This window comes from Pelophylax lessonae (assembly GCF_965119305.1).
Source record: "Pelophylax lessonae genome assembly, chromosome: 8".
In the NCBI taxonomy this organism is placed as follows: Eukaryota; Metazoa; Chordata; class Amphibia; order Anura; family Ranidae; genus Pelophylax; species Pelophylax lessonae.
Window position 1 is genome coordinate 198,156,280 of NC_138775.1, and position 15,864 is coordinate 198,172,143.

The 15,864-nt window shown below is 43.8% G+C and overlaps 1 long non-coding RNA gene across 1 annotated transcript in view; it reads left to right on the top strand.

Moving 5' to 3' along the window:
• The window catches only part of LOC309561934, a 51,811-nt gene extending 39,170 nt beyond the window's left edge, over nt 1-12,641 (top strand). Inside the window, exon 3 of the long non-coding RNA XR_014225606.1 lies at nt 12,615-12,641. This is a non-coding gene — a long non-coding RNA (uncharacterized lncRNA). The remainder of the gene's footprint in view (nt 1-12,614) is intronic.
• Nucleotides 12,642-15,864: the final 3,223 nt, after the last annotated feature.

A 15,864-nucleotide genomic window follows, 5' to 3' on the forward strand; every position in this document is an offset into this window, starting at 1 on the left:
TCTTTGGTAAAGGATATGCCAAATAAGTATATATTATTTGGTCTTTGTGAAGGTTATAGTCTACAAGCTATGGTGCCATTAGTTGAAAGTTGATCACACCTGACAAGCCAGGAAAGTATAAATACCCCCCAAATGACCCCTTTTTGGAAAGCAGACATTCCAAGGTATTTAGTAAGAGGCATAGTGAGTTTTTTTTAAGTTGTAATTTTTTTTCTCACAATTCTTTGCAAAATTAAGATTTTTTTTCCCCCCCAAAATTGTCATATTACCAAGTTATTTCTCACACACTATATAGGAATACTTGCATCTACACCCCAAAATACATTCTGCTACTCCTGAGTATGGCGATACCATTTGTGAGACTTTTACGCAGCCTGGCCACATACAGAGGCCCAAAGTTCAAGTAGCACCTCCAGGTGTTCTAGGAGCATAAATTACACTCACAATTTTCTGACAACCTATTACATGTTTGAAGGCCTTGGAGCACCAGGACAATAGAAACGCCCACAAAATGACCTCCTTTTGGAAAGAAAATTTGAACACGTTTTTTTTTTTTTTTTTTCCCCCACAAGTTTTTATGGAAAATGTGGAAAGAAAATACACAAGTTTACACAAAGTTGTCCATTTATAAGCTATTTCTAACACCTAGCATGCACATAGCAAAAATTGCACCCTAAAATACATTCTGCTACTCCTGGGTATGAGGTATAGGGGAATACCCCATGTGCGAGACTTTTACACAGCCTAGCTCCATGCAGAGGCCCAACATTCAGGGAGCACCATCATGTGTTCTAGCGACATAAAAGTACAAATGTAATTTCCTGACTACCCATTACACTTTTGTGCAGCACTGTAGTGGCACAGATGGGCATAATCAAGGTGGACCCGGTGAGCACGAACACTTCTGTGTGCGCACCAGAAGCGACGTCCTCCCAGAAGTGTGATTCTAGGAGGACGTCATTGTATGCACTCCCAGAATAAGCCGACCGTGAAGTAGCCGTCATTCGCTATGGCCCAGTTGGTGTGGTTAAAGGACCACACTGGTTCAAATGAACTGTTACCTTTACTGCTAGACGTGTCTGCTGTGTGTGCTGTTTAACCACTTGCCGACCAGCCGCCGCACCTTTACTGCGGCAGGTCGGCTCTATTACGCAAAACAACGTACCTGTATGTCATGTCGTTTTGTGTAATAGCCAGTGGTGGCACGCGTGCGCTGATTGGCCAGAGGGGGAGCCAATCAGCAGGTCTGGCGAGCGCCATGTCTGCCGGCCCTCAGCGATCGCTCCCCATAGAGACATAACGGTGGTCTGCCTATGTAAATAAGGCAGACCAGCGTTCTGTCAGAGATGAGCACAGGAATCCTGTGTTCTTCCTATTTAGGAACACATATGTCTGTTCATCTAGTAAGTACAACCCCCACACAGAAAACATCCCCTAGGGCAGTGGTCCTCAACCCTGGCCTACAGGGCCCACTAACAGGCCAGATTTTAGGTATTACCTTGGGGAGATGCAGACTGGAGTACTGCAATCACTGAGCAGCAAATGATATCACCTGGGATGTGTTTCAGTTATCTTGAAAATCTGGCCTGTTAGTGGGCCCTGTAGACAAGGGTTGAGGACCACTGCCCTAGGGGACACACTTTTAACCCTTTGAACGCCACTGGTTTTTAACCCCCCCCCCCCCTGACATTTTTTAGCACTGATTACTGTAATAATGTCACTGGTCCCCTCAAAGTGACAGGTGTTCGATCTATCCACTGCAATGTCACAGTCCCACTAAAAATCGTGTTTGCTGCCATTACTAGTAAAAAAATAAATAAAAATTACATAAATCTATCCCCTAGTTTGTAGACGCGATAATTTTTGCGCAAAGCAATCAATTTACACTTATTGGGATTTTTTTTCACCAAACGTGGCAGAATACATATTTTGCCTACATTGTTGAAAAAAATTAGATTTTTTAAATAAATTTTTGTTGGCTGTATTTTATAGCAGAAAGTAAAAAATATTGCTTTTTTTTTTTCAGAATTGTCACTCTTTTTGTGTTCATAGCGCAAAAAATAAAAACCACAGAGGTGCTCAAATACCACTAAAAGAAAGTTCTATTTTTGGGGAAAAAAGGGACATCAATTTTATGTGGGTTCAGCGTCGTAGGACCTTTCAGTTGTCAGTTAAATTACCGCAGTGTCGTATCACTAAAAATGGCCATGTCATAGGGGGTATTCTACTGGTTCTGAAGTGGTTAAACTGTACATAGCCTTGGCTACATACAGCCTTGTGTTTTGGTAGGGAGATGGGAACATCCTGTCTCCCGAAACTTCCTGGTCCAAACAAAGTATTTAATCTTCACTTAAAGCTGGAGATCAGTTTTAAATGCATTGTGAAACAAATCTGCATGTACCCGTGTACCGTCTTTCTACTGTGAGAAGAATGGCATTTTACATGTATCATGCTAATGTACCTTTTCTCCATAAACAGCGCTGACCTGTGTAAACAAACAGTGCTACATCACATCTATGTGCAAGTACTCATAAACATAAAGTGCTAAAAAAATTAAACCACAAATTACAGTAAATAAATGTATTTTTTGCAAAAGTGCAAAATTTTCTACAATCTTCCAAATTGCCAACGTGCTGTGCAGTATATTATCAGAATGTTCCTCAGTGCAAAATTCAGCTTCACAGTCCTCAAAAAAGTGCCAGCATGCTGTCCAAGTAAAGTGCTATCCAACATGATGCAAAAGGTGCTTCAAAGAAAGTGCCTCCATGCTCAAACACCTTTTTTCAAGCTGGAAAACTCACCAGATGGCCATGCCCACCCGTTAGAGGAGTCATGGAAGGCATGATTATATCAAGAAGTTTCCATTAACTGATATTTTTCAGTTTCCACCAAGGGATTTCATTCCTTTTTATATTAGCCAGTATCTTTTACATGGATTATTCCCGTGTAACATAGAAAAGCAAGGTATTACAATATAGTGTAAAACCTTTTAAACTTTTATTAAAACTACAAACCCTTTCCCTCCCACTCACATTGTTTGCTGTACCTCGCACGATGGGTTTTCACCTCAAATACAATCAGGTAACCCCAGGGGTGGGACCGTAAGTGACGTCATCACACAGCGTGCACCCGGGAGTACTGAAAGATTAGACTGAAAGCGGTATGCATACTACACAGCCAGCATTTAGAGGATAATACTGTTACTGCAGTTACTTTATGTTATTTGTGGCAAATACCCCTCGGTGTGAGATACAGCACCAAATAATGAGTTTTTTTTTTTTTTTTCAAGCACTTTGAGTACTTGCACATACAGTAAGGGGAAAAAGTATTTGATCTGCTGATTTTGTACGTTTGCCCACATACAAAGAAATGGATCAGTCTATAATTTTAATGGTAGGATTATTTTACCAGTGAGAGACAGAATAACCACAAAAAAATACAGAAAACGCATTTCAAAAAAGTTATGAATTGATTTGCATTTTAACTGGTGAAGTATTTGACCCTCTATCAGCAAGATTTCTGGCTCCCTGGTGTCTTCTATACAGGTAACAAGCTGAGATTAAGGAGCACTCCCTTTAAGGGAGTGCCCCTAATCTCCACTTGTTACTTGTCTAAAATACACCTGTTCACAGAAGCAATCAATCAGATTTCAATCTCTCTCCACCATGGCCAAGAATAAAGAGCTGTCCATGGATGTCAGGGACAAGATTGTAGTCCTACATAAGGCTGGAATGGGCTACACGACCATCGCCAAGCAGCTTGGTGAGAGGGTGACAACCATTGGTGCGATTATTAACAAATAGAAGAAACACAAAATAACTGTCAATCTCCCTCGGTCTGGGGCTCCATGCAAGGTCTCACCTCGTGGATTTTCAATGATCATCAGAATGGTGAGGAATCGGCCCAGAACTACACGGGAGAATCTTGTTAATGATCTCAAGGCAGCTGGGACCATAGTCACTAAGAAAACAATTGGTAACCGACTATGCCGTGAAGGACTGAAATCCTGCAGGGCCTACAAGGTCCCCCTGCTCAAAGCACATGTACAGGCCCTGAAGTTTGCTAATGAACATCTGAATGATTCATAGGAGAACTGGGTGAAAGTGTTGTGGTCAGATGAGACCAAAATCAAGCTCTTTTGCATCAACTCAACTCGCCATGTTTGGAGGAGGAATGCTGCCTATGACCCCCAAGAACATTATCCCCACCATCAAATATGGAGGTGGAAACCTTATGCTTTGGGGGTGTTTTTCTGCCATGAAGGACAACTTCAGGGCATCGAAGGGACAACAGATGGGGCCATGTACCATCAAATCATGGGTGAGAACCTCCTTCCTTTAGCCAGGGCATTGAAAATGGGTCATAGATGGCTATTCAAACATGACAATGACCCAAAACACACTACCAAGGAGTGGCTCAAGAAGAAGCACATTAAGGTTCTGAAGTGGCCTAGCCAGTGGCCCAAGCTTTAATCCTATAGAAAATATGTGGCGGGAGCTGAAGGTTCGAGTTACCAAACATCAGCCTCAAAAACCTTAATGACTCGGAGAGGATCTGCAAAGATGTGTGCAAACCTAGTGGCCAACTACAAGAAACGTCTGACCTCTGTGATTACCAACAAGGGTTTTTGCCACCAAGTACTAAGCCGTGGTTTGTGAAGGCTCAAATACTTATTTTACTCATTAAAATGCAAATCATATTACAACTTATTTTTGAATGTGTTTATCTGAATTTTTTTTTTTTTTTTCTGTTTCTCACTAATTAAGAAAAACAAAAAACCTACCAAATATAGGCAAATGTACATAATCAGCAGGGGATCAAATACTTTATTTTTCCCTCACTGTAGATGTGTTTAGCATGGTTTGTTTACAAAGGTCAGCGCTGTTTATAGAGAAAAGGTATATTGTAACACCCCTTAAATAAGGCGTGTAGCACAGCTACTCTCACCTGCTATTCACATTTCTCTGAAGCGCTGGTAATTTTTAATTATCATGCTAATGTGTATTAAAACTTGCCTTTATGCAGAAATGATAGATGCCAGCTACAAGTCTTTGTATACCATGTAAGGCTCACACGAGTGACCAGGAGTACAGTAAAAACAGGTGGTTGAGCTGCGTCTTAAATGCCCACCGCAACACCTACAAGCATAAATGGTGCTTCTCGGGTGATTACTATTTACTATGGTGTGGCAATTTTATTCCAACGTGCTGTGTCTGACAGGTGGCACTGCCTGTCAAACTCTCCCTTGTAAGTAAAAGAAACCACACCACAAACCAAGCTCTTATCTCACATTTGTGACCATGGTCCCGCAGTGAAAAATTTCTGTTTAGCAGTAGAAAATTAAAGTCCGACAATTTATTCATTGACAAAAAATACAAGGCAGTTCCTGAGTTGTGGAGAGACTGGAGTGTCAATGCACTTTTGCTCCCAGCAGCTGAGGTAAGTCGAGCCTGTCTCTCTCCTGGGAAGGTCACACGTCTTACTGTATGTAGCCAGTGTTTCCAGCAGCCAGATCATTCTAGCACGTGATGCATTGAATTTAAACAATCTGGCCCTACAGTGAGTATTTTATGTGCATATATTCCTGGAGTTCTGCTCTAAATCTTGGCTTTTTCTTGACTTGCTGCTCTCCTGTTCTACACAACCTAATATGGTTGGGATGGGATTCTTTATATCAACAACTTTCAGCTCAGACATTGTAGCGAACAGTCACTTTTTATTGTATGCAGCATAAGGTGCATGATAACCCATTCAAAGTTTTTTTTTTTTTTTTTTAAAGTGTTAATATCTCATACACACATACCAGTGGGAAATTGTATTTCATCTGATGCATTTACCGATGGCCACCAATCTATCTTTCATTTCTTCCCAAACAGCATAGAAAATTAAAGTTTAAAAGCTGTTCCAGTTGGGATAAAATCTGTCTTGGATACTATTATTCTTCAGAAGCATCCAACAAATGATAGGGGCTCTAAATGTCAGATGCATGCTTTGAAGTTGTCCAGGCCACTTCTAATCCATTCTGTTTTTTAGTGGACATGCTCTCGGGAAGATGAGTTATTACATAGGCCGGGTAATCTCACCCCAGTTGTAACCGTGTTGTAATTTGAGAAGCCTTACTAGTAGCCTTCTGTGTGCAGGCACAGCCTGATCTGTCAGAATTCCTATTTTGCACCAGCAACTGGTTTTATGTATTGGTGTTTTAATGGGACTGGCAATCTGAATATGCTGTCATTTTTTAAAATATTAGATATCTTAGTTGTACAGTGCAGGACACGGGCAAAGTCTTCATAGATCCTGGTTTATAAGCTTATACTTTCAGGTGATTGAACACTAGCAAGATTTCTAGGACACGCCCATAGGGCACCTCCCCTATAACCCTGCCCCTCACCATGAGCGTTTTGTTTTTTGCTAGTGTCCTAAGGTGATGGATCTCTTCTTTACAGAGAAATCACTCTTAGCTTAAATTGGTTCTACAGGCGGAAGGTTTTTTTACCTTCATGCATTGTCTGTCAGCAAGGGAAGTAGAACATTGTTATAATTTAAAATATATATATATATATATATATATATATATAGCTTTACTATCCCTTTAACTATTTTATTATTTGCCTATTATTTGCCTTTATTATCACATCTCCTCACTATCTGTTGCCACAAATAGAAGCATTGCAGTCCACTTGCCGCCACCTCTGTAAAACCTTAGGAGCAGTACTTGTACCCCACACTGTGGGGACTTCGGGCGCTGATACCTGCATGAGTGCTCACCTCGGCGCTTAGTGCAGTGCATGTGGTCATCTGCATGTGGTCATCTGCAGAGTGCTATGCGAGTCCAGGGCTGTGGTCCATCCCTATGGAAACCAGTCCCTGAAGACCTCTTTGGAGATATGCTCACCATGATGGGTGAAGTCTGGACTTTATATACAGTCTAGCGTCCTAGGCAGGTAAGACAGGGTCACCCTGTATCTGTGACCATTGCTGAAAAAAAGCCTGGGCTATATTTTAAGTAGTATTCACTAGTGGTGCACCGAAATTTCGGCAACCTAAATTTTCGGCCGAAAATGGGCTTATTCCATTTCGGCCGAAAATGGGTTAAAAATGCAGATATTAAAGATGGCATCCTTGGAATGGGAGGGATGCTGAGGCAGGGGGGGGGGCGCTGAGGCGAGCTTACCAATGGTATTAGTATTATGCAGCATGAGGGGGTTAAGGTATTGCCACTGCTGGTCACTGATGCATTAGTGACCGACCAGTGGCAGTTAATTAACCCCTTTGTGCTGCATTAGTGCAACCGGTATCGGCGCAACCAACACTGATACTGGTTGCACTAATGCAGCACAAAGGGATTAATTAACTGGCACTGGTCGGTCACTAATGCATCAGTGACCAGCAGTGGCAATACATTAACCCCCTCATGCGGCATAATACTAATACCATTGGTAATTAAATTAACCACTTGCCAACCCGTCACAGTACATATACTGTGACAGGGTGTCAGCGACAGGTGTACGTCGCTGCCTGTTTTTGGTGTATGCCCCTGTTCTATCTATATTAAAATCATTTGGGGGAAAAAAGTCATTTTCGGTTTTCGGCCAAGGGCATCCTGCATTTTCGGTTTCGGCCCAGAATTTTCATTTCGGTGCATCCCTAGTATTCACTTCAGTGTGACAAGACCACTCGGAGCGGAGTCTCAAGTGCATGACCAGGTATTACATCAAACATCGTACATATTACAGCCACTTCTTCCTAGAGCACTTATAAGGTACTCGCGCTCTTTCTTCTACTCATTCGCCGTGAGAATTCATTACATCTGGGTTGCAGGGTTCTCCTTGTGGACACGCTTACCCTATATACTACATTTGACTCCGTGAGTACCCTGCATGAGAATATTCTCACCTGTAGTTATAGCAGAGATCAGGAGAAAGGGAGCCATGGCAAAAATATAGATGAACAGTCGCTCTGCCGAGTGCACCAGTCTATGCATTTTGTGCTAGCTCTATTTCAGGCATGCAACAAGTGGTCTACTTGACGAAAGCAGAATTCTCTGCATCCATGTCACAGTTCCTTGGACAAAGACCTGCTTTAAAGGAGATGTACAGCCAAAGATTGTTTGGCTGTACATCTCCTAAGGATCACAGGAGTGCAGTTTGTTCTATACTCCTGTGACCCGTTTTCGGCAGAGAGCGTGCTGAAGTCTGCTCTCTAACGTCACAGATGTCGGTCATCGTGACGACAGAGTTGGGATCTGCCAGGTGCCTGGAGAAACACCCAGCTCAGCCTCTCAGTGAGCTGCTGAGAGCCTGAGCCCGGCCGCTCTCTGCCCCTCCACAGCCCAGTGCTGACTGACAGTTGCTGTCTGACAATACAGCCATTAAAAATGCCAGCTCTCTACTTCAACTCCCACATCTCTACCTGTGGCAGATCCTCCTGATACACTTGCCCTAGACAAGGCACATGCAGGAGGGAATGAAAAGGATCTGGAGGAATCTGTAGGTTTTTCTTCCTCAGACAGCTGCACGATTGAAGATGGAGCTTGATGCAACATGTTTGTAATGTAGAAAAAGCACACTGTTACCATTCCCAATAAAACTTGGTGTTCATTTTAAGTCTCCTCCATCTCACCATGCCCCTTTAGGTACAAAGAACCTGCAAAATCTTTAAAGACATTTGTTGTTCATTAACCAATAGATTGTGTAATCTGTGACGATTAGATCGCTCCGGAAAAGATTATCACTTTACCCAAAATCTTTACCAATTTCTATCAAGTGGATGAAGATTTCACTAAGTAGTCTATTTTTGATGTTTATCCTGCCGTCTAATTCTTAAAAATCTCACTGTACTAATTAAAGATGTTGGATTAGGACAATGAACAACCAACATGGCACTGTATTTGTGCGATACGATTTGCCTCCTGCTCTGATTTTTTTTTTTTTGTGGAAGAACTAGAACAGGTTGCGAGAAAAATTTCCCTTATATCCAATATTATTCTCAGAATATTTTGGCAAAAAACCTGGAAGGCTAAAGCCCTTCTGTAAAAGATGCCTCAAATGTATGCCTTGTCAAGCTAAATGTCTGTGGAGGCACTTGACCAACTCATAAAAAAACGTCACTGGACGGAATGTTTTAATAGACACAGTGGAAGAATCTACAACCCCCCTCCTCAGGAGCTTCTACTTCTGTAAAACGAACCCAATCACTCTACTAAGGCTTTAACTTTTAAACCTAAGTTCAGCCTTTCTTTTCAGCAGAAGACTTGACAGTGAAGTCCAGCAAGTTTTACCGAAAATCTCTTCTCAATAAAGAGGCACCACTCCTAAGAGTGGGAGGGACCTGCTACACACATGCCCTACTACATACATCTACATACTCTACCTACTTTTAGGAGACAACAGACCACACCTCCTTTCTCGGAGCTCCCATTTAATCCTGCTTTTTAGTCTTTGGTTTTAACGGCATGGCTGTCGAAGCCAAGGTCTTATTAGAAGAAAAGGGTTATTCCTTATCTGTTATTCCTACCTTGCTAAAAGCAAGCAAAGCTTCTATACCTGGTGGGAACACGGTTGTCACAATCCCAAAGACTACCTTTGGGATTTCTTGCATTTTGGCTTTCCACACAATCAGGTCTTGACCAGAACCTGGCCTTTAAAGAGGAGCTTTAGTCTGGCCTTAGACTGTAGCTGCAGACTTCTTATAAACAGATGCTCACCTGTCCAGGGATCCAGCACTGCCCTCACCTGAACTGATTACTTCACTGGTTTTCGGGCCCTGGCACCAGCATCTTAACTGTGGGCAGTCTGCTGCGCTTTGTGAATAGTCCCGCAGTCTTCTGAGACCTGTGACATGTCCCAGAAAACTGTGGGCTGGAGAGCCTATTAAACTGGGTACCCCCAAAAAAGTTTGAAATATGGCAGGGGAGCAGGAGGAAGAGCGGCACTTTCCCTTTTAGGGGATAAGAATCCCTTGATGGATAAGAACACCGAGAGCCAGAGCTTATACTCTCTAAAGGACAAATCTCCTGCACTGTTGCATGCTTATTCCACCAGATAGGTTGGAGTTTCCTGGTTTTTCTGGCACTAGGCCTCTGTGGCCAAGCTTTTTAATGCTGCCACCTGTTCCTCTGTTCATACTTTTTTTTAAGGTATTACCAGGCTGGCCTCCTTCTGCAGATTCAGCTGCAATATTTTTGCAGCGGCACTTGGAAGTTTGGCCTTGTAACTCTTTTTTTTGTTAGGTCTAGAAATGCTTTGCCTGTGTCCTGTGCTTTACTCCAAGATATGGAATTTACAGGTACATCAAAATTCTTCTTCGTAGTCATGTCGGACTATGTATTGTAGTGCAGTATGTTTTGTGTGTTTAAGGACTTGTTTACACCAGATGGATTGGGTCTATGCCGTCCACTATTTCCTGAACAGCCCTGATACATAGACAATAGAAAATATCTTGTTTGCAATGGCATCAGTTTGCCCCACAGCATTGCAATGCCACTGTGGTGAATTGAACGCTAATGGACAGGCTTAGCAGAGCGGTTTAATGCACTACCATGTGTTTTAATGAGCTGCATTAAAAAATTGGTTATTCACAATTGTATTATGTTTGGATAATAATTGGTCACCCGCCCTCAAGTTTAATGCAGGAGTAAACTGTGAAGGCAAAACCTCTGGTGCTGTAGGTAGGTACACCCCTTGGGGCTCAGGAGGGCACAGAAGTGGTTTCCTGATGCAGTGCAGCACAAGAAAACTGTTGTGACAGATCTACCTGTTCTAGTGCTGATCCAAGCTAGCCCTCCTTTCTCGTCGATCACATACGATGCCCTCTACAATCGCTTTGGATAGACTGTAAAGGAGGATCAGTACAGTACACTCTGGGGAAGAGCTCAAACCCACCCAAGCTATCCCATCTGAAGGCGGTCATAGCCTGCAGAGGCATTCCCTCACTGCATAATTGTACTTAAGCATGGGCGTGCTGTGGGGCAGAAGAATGCCTTTGCTGGTTAAGATTATCTTTGACCGCTTCTTGATAGCTCACTGCTTTCCTGGGCAGCTGCGCTAGTTGAGGGTCGGCAAGGCAGGGGCAAGATCGTGATCTACCTTTCACCTGCCTGTGATTAACCGGTAAATTTTATAATCGACGGGTTGGTGACTCCCACTGTAGACCAAACAGAAACCCCTCCTTAAGACCGTTGTCACCAGCAGAAGTGCCCCCACTGGAAGGTATTTCCCTCCTGTTTTCACAAATCAGTTTCCATTTTTTGCCTCACTTTTAGTACTGTAGACGGTAGATATTTCAGGGCCACACAGGACCCTTTCATCAAGGCATGTCTTCATGGAGCTTCTCTGATTATGTTGAATGTTGGTTGTCCTAGCACCCACAATATGGAGTGATCTAGTACAGTGTGCAAAAGATGATCCATGGTGTTCTGCCATAAGTACCGTGCTTGTTCAAAGATTTTCTTAGGTTAGACTCATGAACAGGGATGTTTGCCAGTTCCAGTGATGTCTGTAAGCTTTTAACTGTTACTCGTGGGTTGTTCTTCACCTCATTGAAGTTTCTGTGTTGCGCCTTGGGAGCCATCTTGGCTGGGTGTTCACATCTAGGAAGATTAGACACAGGACTAAACTGTCTCCATTTGACTATTTGTCTAACTGTTGACTAATGGATGCCTAAACACTTAGATTGCTTTGTGTCCCTTCCCAGCCTTATGCCGATCAATACTTTTGATCGGATGTCTTCAGAGCTCCTTTTTGCGAGGTGTGGTTCACATCAGTGGATGATTCTTATGAACAGCAATCTTAAAATGTTTTACTGCTTTTTATCAATGAAAGTACCTTAAAATCACACCTGCGACTCATTTCATTACTCGTCTTCATAACTCCAGTTAGCTGCTTTTTTTTTTTTTTTTTTTTTCAAAAACCAAATTGTCTATGGGTTTGCTTACTTTTTTCTTCCAGTGCTGTGAATGTTTAATGGATGTGGTCAATGAAGAAATTGGAATGGTTTTGTGTTATTAACTTAAGCACATTGTGTTTGTCTATTGCTTTAACTTCCATGAGAATCACATTTTTTTGACAAATTACAGCAGAAAACCAGTTTATTACAAGGGGTTCTCATCGGTTTTCTTACACATGGACACACACACACACTTCTCTCACTGTCTGGGTGCTATCAGAAAAACAAAAAAGCCATGGAGAAGAAGTTCCACAACCTCAACCTCTTAACGCCATCTATACTCATAAGGGGTGTCATGAGTGGGTCTTATGCCATGGTGCCGCATATGGCCAGCATAGCAGTTTTGTGCTTACTGTTTATACAATCGTGAACCCCCACCCCAACACTGTCAATGACCGATTCCAGTTACACAGTAAGGATCTGGAGCTGGTAGAACAGACTCTTGATCACATGCTATCTAAGGCTGCCAATCAGCAGTCACATGATTGAGAAACCAATGTAACCCCTCTGGCAGTATAAAGTCTTAAAGTGCCCATTCCTGGCAATAGGAAGGATAAATGATGCACAGTGCTGCATGCCTGAAGCTTATCCACCACAGTCTCTAGTGTTAAAAAAAAAAAAAAAAAATTGCTAAAATTAACTTTTGTTCTTGTTTTGGCTTTTTTCAGGTTCTGTAAAGATTATCCTGATTTTCCATTAAGAAAGCAAACTTGTAAGTAAAGCATCTTAAGCCAATCTACATTGTTATGTAAATGGTGCAGAAGTGCATTTTTCACATTCTTTTCTATGCTGCTAGAAAATGTATTTGTTTAGATACCTTTTTAATGTCTTTTCTGTTCTGCTCTAAAAATGACCTCCACTTTGCTACTGCTGTAGTGTGCCAAAAAATGCCTCATTGATAATGATGCTGCACATCAGATTACCAAAGCAGACACTTTGACTTGAGATCCAGAGTGTATTTCTATCTCTGGAATATCAGGTTCCTTTGTGGGTATTTCTACCACAGTGCATAAGACAAAACGCATTGGAGCAAGACTGCACGGAAACCGGAAGTGACATGATCAGGGGACCAGGTGAAATGCTTGCAGCTCAACCAACAAGCTGGTGGCTGTGTATCTGATAGGAATATGTATTTTTCTCTATCGTTCATTGACAGAAGCAGCTCCATATCTTCTTGACAATTGTTATGCTGCCTCCTACAGGAGTATGACACTAGGCAGGACAAATATTTACCACACCTATGGGGCAGTCCCTGCAATCATACACCCTCACACTCTGCTATAGCCCTTATTTTATTTCTACCTAGTATAGGAGTAGGACCTAGTACCCTGCTGGGACTTCGGTCTTAGCGGTTTATTTTTGGGAACTTTTTTTGTGATATATTTCTTTTAGTTAGAGTTCCTGGAGAAATATAAGCAACAGCCGGCTGGGTTTCAGACTGGATAGTCTAGATCCTTAAGGTCTCCCAGTCTGGCCAGCGAGCGTGAGCAGGTTATAGTCCAGCACTAGGCCTCGCCACGACAGAGCCCCGATGGACAGGGATGAGCCTGCGAGTGGACCGTCTCGCTGGGATTCAAACGACCTGGGATGCCCTGAGTCGCAGAGTCCCCCCCCCCCCCCCCCCTGGTTGTCAGCACCTATGGTATCTTGGGCATACCAGACCCTCCTTAGCTGTTCCATTCCCCCCCCCAGTAGCAGGTCCCTACCTCATGGGGGGCAGTAATATTGCTGCAGCGAGGGGACACGTCTGTCCTGGTGGGTTCTCCCGGGGGACCCTCCGATGCCTATTGTATGATGACCCCCCTGGGGGTCCCGGAGACTGCTTGGCGTGCCGTGGGGGGGGGGGGGGGGGTCGCCATTTTGTGGTGACTTTTTGCTCTGCATTAATGTAAAAAAGTTTCTCATTTAGTGTGTGGGCGGCTATGATTTGATAGTTCCCCATAGGAATGCATGGGGCGGCCATTTTCTTGAAGTCCATCATCGCTTGACAGCAAGGGGAGACACTAAAAGCTCTAGGCATGACCCAGGTGCTTTATTTCCTGTGCCACATCATTCTATTTTCTGCACAAAACGTTCCTGAAGCCTCCAGACTGGTTTTGTGGTAATGTTTTTGGGGTCCCTGTAGGTATCCCTCGCTCACACTACTGCTGGCTGTGTTAGACTGGGACTTGTAGTACCGCTGGTGCAGTGGTACGGATCGCGTTTTTGCAACTTTTTTAAAGTGACACTGCATTTTTTTATGTTCAGTGCTAATGGAGTCCCAGGACAAAATTTCACCTACAGACCCCTTCAGTGTGGCTGGGGGACCCTCTGGGTCACAGCCCCTGTGCTTTCACAGCAGTTTTGGAAAGCCTGGTGTCAAAAGTGGTTTTCGTTTTAAAAAGTGCAGCTAGCCGAAAGCGTCATTTGCCTTCACCCTTCACCTTTCTCTGTGGTATCCTCAGATTCTGAGGCCGATATGGCTGCCGCGGACGCACCCCGCCTTGGTAGCTCTGTGTCATCGCATTCTGATGGTGAAGAGGATATGTCCCCGTCAGCCGCCACGCAGGAAAGCATGCTGGTGGAAGCACTTAGTGTCAGTGCGGTAAACAAAAATGGCGGAAGAGTCTACAGTGTCGAGGGCGCAAGTGTCTTTTGGCATCTGCAAATCCCAGAAGTTGGGCAAGGTGTTTCCCTGTCCGAAACTTTTTGACAATATTGTCAATGAACAGTGGGGTTGCCTTAAACAAATGTTAGTGGTGCCCAAGCACTTTAAACTGTGTTACCCATTTGCGGATGCGGTTTCCACTAGGCGGACCGTACAGATTGCTATTAGACACATGGTGTGGTTAAAGAGCTGGTCTGCTGAACAGGCCTCCAAAAAGGCTTTTTCTGACCTTCCCTTTATGGGGGGACAGGTTATTTGGATCCTCCTTGGATGAGCTGATCGAAGGCCTTACGGTTGGGAAGAGTACTCTTCTTCCACAATCATCCAAGAGCAAGGCACCACGTACCAAACGGGGGCCCTCTTTCACTGCTCATAGGCGGCCTTTTCCTACATCCGGGTTGCAGTAAAAAGGAGCAAAGCCATTCCGTTCTTCAAGAAGACATGGTCGGGTAAGCCAAAAACAGGCCAGTCAGATCCTCGTCTGCATGAAGGGATGCCCTCACCTGTTTCTGGGGTGGGGGGCGTCTTCCATTCTTTCCGAAACCATGGACTTCCTTGATTCAGGACAAATGGGTCCACAAACTGATCCATTTGCGTTGCAAGATCTAATTCCAGTCTCAACCGTCGGACAGGTTCTTCCCGTCCAATCGACGCCTATCTCCAGACCGGTTAAGGGACCTACGAGAGACGATACAAGACCTGCTGTCGCAAGGGGCGGTTGTGACTGTTCCCTCTTGGGAATGCTTTCAGGGGTTTTATTCAAACCTGTTTACTGTGCCCAGAAAAGAAGGCAAAGTACGTCCAATTCTGGACCTCAAGGCTCTGAACCGCTTTGTGCGGGTACAGAAGTTTCGAATAGAATAACAATGGCATCCATTTAAACGGTAGTGGCATCTGTACACCAAGGAGACCTTTTGGCCTCTATAGATATCAGATGCATATCTACACGTCCCTATTCACGCTGGACACCAGCGTTTTTTTTCGCTTCGCTGTAGGAGAGGAGCATTATCAATTTGTAGCGTTACCCTTTGGTCTCGTCTCCGCCCCCAGGGTCTTCACCAAGGTGCTGGCTCCGGTGTTGGCATTACTGCGCCAACGGGGGATTTCAGTACTGGGTTATCTGGGCCTGACTCTGGATTCAGCTTTGTTGAGGGTCTTTCTTTCCTCCGGACAAGCTTCATAAGTTGCAGGGGGCGATCCTTTTGCTGGTGGCAAACAATCTGTCCTCTCTGCGGACTTGCATGCTGGCCTTGGGTCTGATGGTGTCCACC